This window comes from Leptinotarsa decemlineata, unplaced genomic scaffold, assembly GCF_025532065.1.
Source record: "Leptinotarsa decemlineata unplaced genomic scaffold, Ldec_3_MD MMD2_tig00001393_RagTag_RagTag, whole genome shotgun sequence".
Taxonomy (NCBI): Eukaryota; Metazoa; Arthropoda; class Insecta; order Coleoptera; family Chrysomelidae; genus Leptinotarsa; species Leptinotarsa decemlineata.
This window is the reverse complement of record NW_027412562.1, coordinates 14,148,636-14,161,006: the sequence shown is the minus strand read 5'-3', so window position 1 is coordinate 14,161,006 and position 12,371 is coordinate 14,148,636. Positions and strand designations below refer to the sequence as shown.

Below are 12,371 nucleotides of genomic sequence, written 5' to 3'. Positions count from 1 at the left end.
CATCATCTCGAATAATTTTGAACAAACTGGAAGCACACTGATTGAATGAAAATCACTGAACTCCACTGAGTGGTTCATTTCACATAAAGGGACAATTTTTGCAGATTTCCATGATGTGGGTGGATACTATTTTATCAAACATTGATTTATTTTGTAGGAAATAATAGACACAATCATAGGACAACATAAAAAAATTATATAATTATCCAATCATTCGATTTTATATTCTGTATTATATCGCGAACAGAACCTACTTTCAGAAATTCCAACAAAACAAATTCGACTCTCTATCTCATTTTTTATATTACTTTATAGTAGTTCAACAAGTCTCTGCTGAGAGATGCAGTTCACATCAGAAGGTGAAGAAAGTAAGATTTTTAATGATTTATAACAGTATATTCATGTTATATGTGATGTGCCTAAAGGCACTCCTTTCAGATTAGGAAATTTTGTCAGTGGAATATCTAATAGGAATTCTCATTCTTCATTTTCAAAACCATTCATCATATAGTCTTATTCAAGTTTTTCCAATAATTTATTTTATAATCCTCGAATTGTTTGTGAGGCATGATTCAGTTTTGGCATTAGGTATAGATGTGATTTTCAACTATCTGCCATACGTATTACATACGATTTTCAAAAATTCAATTGATGGAATCCCAAACCAGAAAACAACACTTTTCACATCTGAATACAAAAACAAGTGAGGTTGTTATTGTAATCCTGTAAGAAAAGTTTTTTCGTAATATATCTGTACAATCCTGTTCAGCCCTTCAAATACTATTTTTTTGAAACAAATTGTAACGTGAAAAGTTGACTTTTATCAACAATCCAGAACACTTGTCACGAAATGTATCATTTAAATGTGGAAATCATAAAATACATGTATAGAATTTCAGAGTTCCAATCTAGTAAACATCAGCTATTTTATTTTCTTGATAATTCTGTATTTCATTGCATAGTTGATGTAGTTTGGGGAAGAGAAAAAGAAACGAATTATTATTAATGAAATAAAATTCCCAAAAAGAAGGAATGCTCAATGAATACTTCATACAAAGTAGAAGTATTGCCATTGGAGTACACAAAATTTCGTCAACGTGTACGTCATGGCGCAAAGGACAAGTTTGTGTTAATACTGCTGGTCGGATGTCAACCTGAAAGGATTTTGGGTGACGGTAAAGAAACGAAAGCAGAGTGTGTCACGTGAGTTACCATTTTTGTGTTGCGAATTATTTTAGTGGAAGCCTTTCCCTTAGAGGAGGTGAGTTTTTTTAACCATTTGATTTCTGGAACCAATATCACAACCGAGATCATTTTCTGTAAATCTGCCGGTTTCCATTGAGCTACGGACAAGTACAGCCTTTGGTATTTTCCAAGGAGCGTGGGTCGTCCAACCATCCCGAACGTTTTGTTCTGGTTTGGAACCTTTTGGATCCCCAAATATCGTCTTTTGCTGCCGACTAGTTTCCAATTTTTTACATTGGAGTTGATTTCCACTGCACAGACAACCTATTTTTGGAGACCAACTATATACCTCCTGTTGTTTCCTTTTTGAATTATATGTACCTACATGCATCTAACGTTTCAAAAATCATTTCCAACGTTTCAATAATTATTTTGTGTAGACGTGATAAAAGTCATATGAATTCACTTCATAACGTTGTTTTGTAAGATCCTACTGCAGCTGCAGCGGCGTCGTATTATTTCATTTGTTGTGTTACCGGATCACATACTTTTTTTAAAGAAAACAATAACCGCTTTTTTGTGTACCATATTTTTGGAGTTTTAGTCTGCAGCAACTATCAAATAATTTTCTGACGTATGCATATTTTCATTTCTTGATTTTAGCAAAATCGAATCAAGTGGCGCCCCATCCAAAAAAAGGTTGTTCCACAAAATAAAAAACCCACGACCACTGCTCTCCCAATATATTGACTGCCGTTAGCAACTTGTTATTTTTTTTTGAAATTCTCTATTAGCCGTGGAATTTCATTCGATTATTATACAAAAAATATCAGAAAGAGGTAATAAAATACACCATGATTTCATTCGTTTTATCACCATGGTTTGTATCATTGACATGTTTGTTAAATTTTTCAACATCCATGTAGTAGAATGTTCGGTTAGGTTACATATAAATGTTACAAGACAGAGAATGATATGTTTGTTCAGTGTATCTGTAACGTATCACATTTATATTCTACATATCGCATTATTGTTAACCTGATTCATTACCGAAATATTCGTCAGTGCAGTTGAAATTGAATAGTTGTGTTTTTTTCTGGTAAAACATAAAAATGGTCCGATCATCGATGAAATGTTCGAGTCAAACGAAAAAATGTTATGAACTAAAAATTTTCTGTTGAGAAATATACAATATATCCTATCAAATCAGATTCAGAATGATGTCAATTGCCGTAGGAAACATGTTCCGTTGAAAGATTGCTCGCGTTCAGCCTATTCCCAAAAATGACAAGAAAACTCTTCCAAATAACCATAGACCAGTCGCTTTGCTCTCAGTGATATCAAAAATCATGAAGAAAGCTGAGAACCACCATATCCTCGAATTATTCGGAAGGCGTCAACATTTTGAGCGATCATCAATATGGCTTTTGGAAACAAAAATCAACAGGCGACCTTCTATCGTATGTCACAATTATGTCGCTGGAATTGCAAAGGCTGCTTCTCAAAAGCTTGGAACACTGTTCCGAACCAGAAAACTGTACACACCTCTGCAACTTTTGATGCTTTATAAAGCTCATGTATAGAGTTCCGCCTTTAAATATGCCCTGAAACTGGTGGATTCCATCCAGAAAAGAGCCATCCGCCTGATTGGAGACGTGAACATCACTAGCGACCTTGATAATATGAAATATCGAAGAAAGGTTGTAGGTCTGTCTCTAGTCTATAGATAATTTCACGGGAAGTGTTCAAGTGACTTGACACATTTGATTCTACCAAGAGCGGTACATATCAGAAATACGCTACGGACTGTGGCTGCTCATCGTTTTGAGGTTCAACGCAGTACACCTCAAACTTCACTGTTTGAGAACTCTTTCATGTGGAGAACGTCGTTTATGTGGAATAAACTTCCTGAGAACGTTTTTCCATATGGATTTAATCTCCAGAAATTCAAATCCAATGTGAATCACTAATTTCGCACAGGCATCGCTCTAAGAGCGCCTTAGGGATTTTTCTGTAGTGCTTGTGTTTTCAGCTAATGGATGAAGCTGATGGAATACTGTGTCAAAACTATGAACATCCCTAACACAGTATTCATATGATACATGAAACGAATTCAATGAAAAAATTCATTAAGAGTGTAGTAATATGGTCGATTTTGAAATGAAGTAATTACAGCTCTTCTCAACTGATCCATATCATCATTTGGAGGTTTTGTTGCACCTCTATCATTTGGTCCGTGATTTAAAAAAAATGGGTCATTTTTTACTATCGATAGCTTCTGTAATGAACGTTTTGTTTATAAAACAACATTTGCTATGCTTTTCCTCATCGAGGAAAATTGACAAGAAAAACAACAGGAACAAAATAATGACCTCCACCAATCAACATTGTTTGGGGCCAGCAATTGGCCTTCCAAACAATTTTCTGTCGCAGATTTCAGGTATAAATAGAAGTGGTAGTTGAAACATTCCACCGTAGGCATCCTAAAAAAATACAATGGGAAGAGATCAGGTGATATAACTGGCAACTCCACTAGACAACATCAGTACAACGCTTGGAAAAACGTTTTCTCAAATTTACATATCTACACATGTTCCTGTCTTCTCAGTTCTAAAATATTAGGAAAATATTCCATATTTTTTGATCTTACACGTTTCCCATTCATGTTGAGTACATTCAAACAAGTTGAAGTAATCGAACACACCTTTGAAAACTGGAGAGAGTTAGTCAATCAAACAAGCATACAAGCTCTGGTTCAAACAAAAACTCAACTGGTTTCTTGCAACATATTTCACTTGATAAAAATCGATGGTTTAGTCTCTCATACTGTGAAATGTTCATTGTATTCTTATAAAATAGTTATGATCCAATCATATCTCCACGTTTGGTTTCTACTTTCGGAGTTGGCAACTTGGCAACTAATGAAAAAATGCTTTCTGGCATTCTACTCCATTTTTATTCAAAAAACGTGGAAAACTTCCGAAGGTAGATACATTCAGAAAAATTCAAAATAAAATTTTCACAGAGATATGTAGATTATGCATGAAAGTTACTTTCAGGTACAAAATATCATTTCAAATAGTAAAATTAAAATTGTGAAAGAATGGTAGGGGCAAGTTTATTGGAAGTACATATCATCCACCTTCAGGCATATGCAAGCTGAATCTGATGTATTTCTTCTCGATCATCAAAGTGAGGCTATAGTTATTATGGTGTCTTCCGCCCAGGCGAAAGCAAATATCGTCCGAAAACCGCGAAGGGACGAATGAATTATCGAAATTAATTTTTTGAATTACGTTCGAGAACAACCATCCTGGAGATTGCAATAGATCATAAAACAATGAATTTTCAAAATATCCCCCTATTTGACTTTTCGTCTCTTCATATGTGCAATTTTTCGCGATTATCTCAAAAATGGTTTGTATAGATGATTTTAACGAAAGAGCATCTCCAGAAACTGAATTTTGTAAAGAAATAATTACAGTTGCTATATTTTTTCAAGTATTTACATTCAATAGGACAGAATTCACAAAAAATATTCACAGAAAGTCATCTTTCAATGGAAGAAACGACAGGTTCTTACAAGAAGCAGTGTTCCTGAAAAATTTCAATCAATATTGATTGTTTCTTCGATATCTTCATCGGTTTGGTTGTATGATAGTGTCAGTAGTCCAGCTTTCATATAGATTTGAAGTTTCAGAAATGTTCCCATCGGAAAATTATTCTTTCAGAAATGTACAAAGTCTTTCAATAAGTGAAATACACACACACAAGATGTGTGTTGAATTTCATCCAAATGCGTTCCTCAGTTTCTTTTATTCTGTTTTCCAGACAAATAATGTGCTATAGAGCTTTTCAACAGACCCGAACTTTTGTGTGTAAGTATTATGAATTGAAACAGTTCATGCGAGATATTCAAAAGAAAGTTTTTTTCTATAAGTATTGAATCGCCAAATGATGAAAAAACATTGAAAGTACTTCAGAGTTTTAATAAAACCGCCCATAAATCAGTTTTTCATATATTCGTCAGTCCACACACATCCGAAATATGAAGTCACCCGAACGAAATGGATTCCTTTCAATTCTGCCCGGAATATATAATTCACATATCCCTTCGTATTCTGCATTTTCCTACGGTCGGAAAATTAGCAATGTAAAATATCTTGGTATTCTAAACGACAAACGATGTCATGAGTATAATGAAAGGGAACACTTCTGACTATATTCGACCCTACTATTTATGTAGATTTCGATTGGTCGTCCTCTGTCGTTCGACACAAAAAACGTTTCAGTTTTTCTCATCTACTTTTGGTTTTGCCTGAATAATTGGTGTTGTAAATATATTTCTGTTTTGCCCGCGATGGAAGTTTAAAGTAACAAAGCCTTTGATGATAATGTTCACTGAAACAGATGAATAGTATTTGTTCAGAGTAGTAATTTGGTATAGTGCAATGATAAAATTGAATACTGGTGATCGAGATTCTACGGTAGGTTCACCTATTAGAGCTATCAATTTGATTGAATAATTTTTGAAACGGGTTGTTATTATGAATTACTGATTATTTGAATTACTGATAACTTTCATTATTTTCTCTTCGAATTTCAATACATTTCGATCCATTTTGTTAAAACATTTTTTTACCTCTAATGATTGGATTACATCTCACTTTCGTATTTCAGCTGGGTTATTCAGCTGATTTTGAAACCTATATAGGAACTACATATTTCTGTGAATGTTGAGCAGTTTTGACATTTGTATCGATTTATACTACAGAAAAAAAATATCTTTGTTATATAATTCGATTTTTAAAACATTTTCATAATTAATCAACCTGTTGAGATGGGATATATCACATATGTTATTATCAGAAAGCTATTCGGATGAATACAATATTAATACTTTTTCTTTGCACAAATGTTGGGTGAGATGAAAATTTTGAATTTTGAGAGAGTTAGTAGAAATGAAAAACGACAATCATATGAAGTGCCTGAAATTGCAGTATATTTTTTCCGATCCAAAATCTAAGATATTGCTGAAAATGAGAATTGACCATGAAAATGGTGAGTTTCTGCCTTTTTTTTCCTTCAGTTATAGTTTTCAGTTATTAACTTGTGAATATATTGAAAACACGATTTAATTTATGCTGCAATGATGAAGAGTAATACTTTGAAATCGATTTGAGGTGATCTCTAGGAGGAAACTTGAATATATCTGAATAATTTCCCCTGGAATTATCCATTGGTCATGTGTTCCTAAAGACCGTGCTATCGGGCTCTGTAATACAAAGGAAAAGGAATAAGGCACCATCAAAAATGACCTTCAACGGAATGGTTACTCTGGAGTGATGGTAGAACAGGCTTTAACTAGAAGATAGCAAGAGCTCCACATGGAAGAGAAGGCGCCACAACCAGTACTTGTACTTCCCTACATCAGATGATTATCAGAAAAAATAAGAAGGATTGGGTTCAAGTATAATATCAGGACGTGCTTCAGATCTGGGAACACTATCCGTAGCAGCCTCACGGAAACCAGGCCACCAAACGCGGACTGCGATTCCAAGAATTTCATTTACCGGATACCCTGCGAGTGCGGAGAATTATACATCGGTGAAACTAAGAGACCATTGAAAGTTCGCATTGCTGAGCACAAGAAACACACACAGCGAGGAGAAACCAGCAAATCCGGAATAGCAGAGCATGTTTGGACTCATCAACATAACATCAAGTGGGCTTAAGCTGAAATCATCCACAAAGAGGAACACTGGTTAAGAAGAAAATTCGAAGAATCCGCGTATATGTTGTCCAACAACGCATTTAGTCAAGCTAGAGTAAAGATACGTATCAAATGGAAACCTCTAATCAAGCGGAAAACGACCAACTCCCGCCAAACTGCTAAAACCAAAGAAGCGGAGAAAGGGAAGAGGGGATAGGTGAAAGCACTCGAATGACCTATAAATAGTCAGATCTCGGATGAATAAGTCCAGTTATCACCCGAAGACGATTGTGATACTAACAACAATCGAAACGGTGTGACGTAACTTGGTTTGGAAATTTTTTATTTTTATTTTTCATTTTTTGTTAATGATACCTATATTTAATTTTCAGATTGTATTAATATTTAAATTTTTTATTTTTTCGGTTGTTGCTTGTATGTTATTTCTTTGTAATTTCAGTTTTTTGTTTATTGAAATTGTTATTTTTTGGTTAATATTTTTAATTTTCTACAGATTCTTTCAGGGATTTCAAGTCAATTTATATTATATTAGACACTGGAAGTCCGAACTGATGAAATACACCACGAAACATTGTCAACCACCTTCAAACAATTCATTGTGGACTCAGGTATAAATAATATACTAAGTGAAAAAAAATTATGTTGAATGGTTTCATTGAGAAAAATAATAATGATGTAGACAATAAACTAAAAACTAAAAAATTATTCAGATGTCCTAGGTAGCAGTAATCACAACATGGGCATAACCTGAGTAAATTTTTATTTCATCTGATTAATATCGTGAATTACTAGTGACAGTGGTATCATGACTGGTACCTAAGATCTCTCAAATCATTTTTTAGTTTGAAGTACATTATCTACATCATTCTCTATTACCTTTTTTTAACAAAACCGTTTAACGTATTTTTTTATTAACTTTGTTTTCAAGTTTTTGTTTCTTAATTTCGATATGCTTAGTTCATTCAGCCCTGTTATTTGATACACATATTGAGGTGGTTATGAAAAACTCAAACTTATACAATAAACTGAGTCCGTATAGGACGAAACTGCAGTAACGTTAGTTACAAATAAAAGTGGTGGACATTCTCAAACTTATACAATAAACTGAGTTTATTGTATAAGTTTGAGAATGTCCGTATAGGACGAAACTGCAGTAACGTTAGTTACAAATAAAAGTGGTGAAAAACATAAAAATTTTCATTTCTCTTTTCATTATGATCTCCTACCACGTAGCAACGGCTACATCCATCAATTTATCCTGAATTTGGATCTTTTTCAAAGTGTACTACTATTATACCAGTCGAACCCTGTCATTTGATACATATATTGGGGTAGTCGTGGAAGCATATGTAAACCTCCATTTCATAGCAGCAGCTACCGTGTTAGGAATCACACGTTAAAAGGTAAGATCTCGTTAGTCCTTAGCTCGCACAAGTTTCTCAACTTCTGAGAGTTGTCGTTCGTATGGGTGCGACAGCTGATTAACGGAAAAACAGATTTTAAACAGGATTAAACAGCTATCTTGACTTTGCATCTTTTTCAAAAGTGTGCTACAATTTTACTAGTCATGTCCTCTCATTTGATGCCCTTATTGAGGTAGTTGTGAAAAAATATGTAATACGCCATTTTTTAGCTGTCCAGCCATCTTGAATTTGCATCTTCTTCAAAGTGTACTACTATTCTTCCAGTCAAAGAGTCATTTATTGAGCTGGTCGTGAAATAATATGTTATCCGCCATTTTTCAGCTTTGGCCATTTTGGATTTACATTGATACAGAATTTATTGAATTGTATTGCCATCAAAACCTAATGCGTGTACTATATTTGACCCAAACAAATAAATGAACAATCAAACAAACAAACAGGGCAAGCCTAATAAAAGTGTTTGATAAAAAAAGCAATATCTGAAATGAACTTTCATAGGTAAACCATAGTATTGAGTCTAAATCTAATAGATATTATTCAATCCAATGCCTATAATTAATTGAAATTCACGGCGTATCTGACTCTTATCTGAACGCGATAAACTCAAAAAACTGCTGTACAGCTTTTTATACAGTTTTCACTTATGTAAAATTTAATAATGTTTTGTGTGAATTAATTGAATCATGAGAATATTATCGCAGTAGATGATGGTCTCATATGATGTGGTAGTTGTAGAGCTGCATAGACGCAAATTATATTACTCCTCATGAACTAAATACGTTAGTGACGTCAAGCATTTCCGGAACATCATAATTGCCTTTCACAGCATAACATTTAAATTAGTATCTTAGGAGTTATCTCAGAATTAAAACTAGCGCGAGAACATAAAAGCGGCCTGACCGATGCGATAAGGTCGTATTTTTGCTTTGAGTTATCTTCAATGTAATATGTACTTACCTATTACAAAATATGTTGTAAAATGCTCTGAAATACTCTCCAATGTTCTGGACTATTCTAGATGGTGAAACTTCCAGTTCTTATATCTTCAAACGCTCGCTTTACAGGTAAAAATGAAAATCTTCTACACGGACATGCTGAAGTGACATCTATTCTGATAGCCAGGCGAAGCCTTGTTGTGTTGCTAGTTACAAACAAAATTGAAAGAAAATCATCAAATTCTGCCATATCAATTCATATTATTCATAGTGATCAAAATTTCGTTACTGTGTTCATATAAAATAGTTCACGATGTGTTTGAAAATGAAATGAAGCGTGTTAGGGAAATCACGATTCATTTGCAAAATCGTCGAGTAAGAGTTCTACAGCAACTAAAAGAGGTGGCGATACTACAATTGGCATTTTGGGCAAATTCAGAAAACATTTTCAGTAATAATGAAGTGAAACTCATTCGATTTAGGATTTGTAAAATACCAAAAATTTGGGATCAAAAAAGTATCGTGCAAGGAGATTGCACATCATGGTGCTATATCGACTACGTCAGTTCGGAAAATGTTTACCCTACATACTTACAAAAATCCGACATTTGCTTTCAACGGACTATGATAGGAGAGAATATTTTGTAGATGCTCACTGAGACGATATCGTCAAGGCAATGGAATGATGAGAAAAACGTCGGAAAACACACGTATTGTAATACATATCTGGATTTTGTCATTACAGTGGCTACAAAAATCGATAAAAAATTAGAAGTACGTATTTGAGAAAATGAAGTGGATGATGAATTACAATGAACGGAAAGTCACATTATTAAATGATTCATAACATTTTATAAAGAATATGAAACAGTTCTGAAAGTTTCTTCACCTTATGTTTCGACAATTCTAGTTTTTGATGAATATTTCAGAAACAACCACTAATATCTTCAATCTGTAGAGAGATTGTTCCAGTTCTCAAAATAGAGAAAATATTTACATTCAAACGACCTCGTAGGTGTTATCGTGTTTTCGGGATAGTAATAGGGGGATCAGTTGAAGAATCGGCCTGTATATCTTTTAGGGGGTTTCAAAGAAAACATGTTTCATTTTTTCTTATAACCACGCTCAAAATTTCCAGATGCCAAAATAGGCTTTTGGTAAAATGAGCCCTTAATATTAATATTAAGGTTGTCCGTCGTATCACACTTTTCGATTTCCTATAAGAAAAACACAGAAGGATGTTCATTAAATTTTCCTTCCCTATCTTTCCAATTTTTCTTCGTCTCATATATATTTCCGGAGTTTTTGTTGACGCAAATTTTGACTTCAATAATGTTCTAACATACTATATTTGCCAACCACTTCCATAATTTTTGTTCTCAACTCCACCCCTTAATATTCAAACTCTTTCACTTCTTCGATAAAGCAGTATCGATTCTTTCCGATTGACAACACCAATTCTGTATCACTGTCTTGCCTTGTATTTCCTATTACCGTGTACTTCAACGTTTCCTGGGTAATTTCCAATCTAATGCCTCGGTTTCATCAGCTATTTTCCTTACGACTCATGTCAGTTCTTTTAGAGTTTTAACTAATATCGTAATGATATCAGTTATTGCAATGCTTGGGTGCTCATTATTGAAAATTGATTTTTCATCTTCATCTGGTTCTTTCTCAGAATTGTCTAAACTTGTTGAGTATTTTCAGGTTTCTCATCACCTGAAAATTTACTTTCTATCTATTGTGTCATATGCCTGCGAAATTCTGTCATAATTATATATTCCAGTAATAATTCAGTTGTTTAGACACTGAAAGATCACTAAAATGATTCGTTAGTGAAATATATGCCTCTTTTAGTATATTTCCATATGTATAGCAAATATTCATTTCTAGAAATCACCCGTGTGGCATTCCTCATAGTCATCTTCAGATCCCCATTTATCCCGATAAGACGAAAATGAAGAGGACTTTAAGCGGTGCAGTGGATAGTGTACAACCCCACTTCTGAAATGTATTCGGTGTTTATGGACCCCTTGTTGAGTATTAAACACGTCCCTGTTGCTTTCCGCCCTTCCCTAATCGTCGAAGGTATTCAGCGCCCGCTGTCAGGGTAAATGACAAGACTGAAACAGAAATCCCTTGATTTGGCTTTGCTGCTGTTGTGAATGTGGAATGGAACTACATGGGGTATATTACCGTTGAAATTTATGTTCCTGCGAAGATGTACACTATACACACATGCCCATTGAATACCTGCAATTGTTTCTATGTGGTTGACAGTGTTTCTCGTTTAAAGATAGAGGTTCAGACTTCTATTGTCTTGAAAACTGATAATATTTTTGAAATCTATGAGGAGAGTAAAACATGATTCTGATGTGAAACTAATAATAATATCAGGACTGAAATATTCAGATGAGTAAGTTGAAAGCGATATCTCCACTTTTGATGACGGAAACAAAACTCAATCCATGAATTTGAAAAATGAATGAGACTCCCAAAGCAGTCCGTGGCAAAGCTTTGACACCGATATTTGCGCTTTGTCTAATTGCAGTTGAAAGTTATCTCTGCATGGCAACTGGATGAAAGCAGGGCCCAAAGATGAAGTATTCGTAAATTCAACACGTCAATACCATAGATGGCGTCTCCATAAGTGGAGATCTTATTGCCTTTACTTAATTACTCAATCAGGCTTGTTCTCTGAGGGGATTTGAGCGACGAATTTGTGGTTCAGGTTTTCGTCTTCATGGTGCAAGATTAGTGGTGGTTTCATTATCATTTGAAATATATATATATATATATATATATATATATATATATATATATATATATATATATATATATATATATATATATATACATGTCACCTCACAAATCACAAGAGGAGACTAAATCATCTGTCGGTAACAAATAAGACAGATGGGTATCCGCGGCTAAGCTAAACAGTGGAGACGGGAGTGGGTTAAACAACTTAGCAAATTTCAAATAGATCTTAATGGGCGCCAGGTAAATTTAATCCTCCAGATACCCTAAGTAACTCACAATATCAATAACTTACCAATTAATATTGGAAATAAAAGATAAAGATCCCCAATA

General features: G+C 34.2%; 1 protein-coding gene across 1 annotated transcript in view; it reads left to right on the top strand.

The window, feature by feature from the left end:
• The window catches only part of LOC111505295 (nephrin), a 1,173,166-nt gene that overhangs the window by 235,063 nt on the left and 925,732 nt on the right, over positions 1-12,371 (top strand). The gene's annotated exons all lie outside the window — the stretch shown is intronic.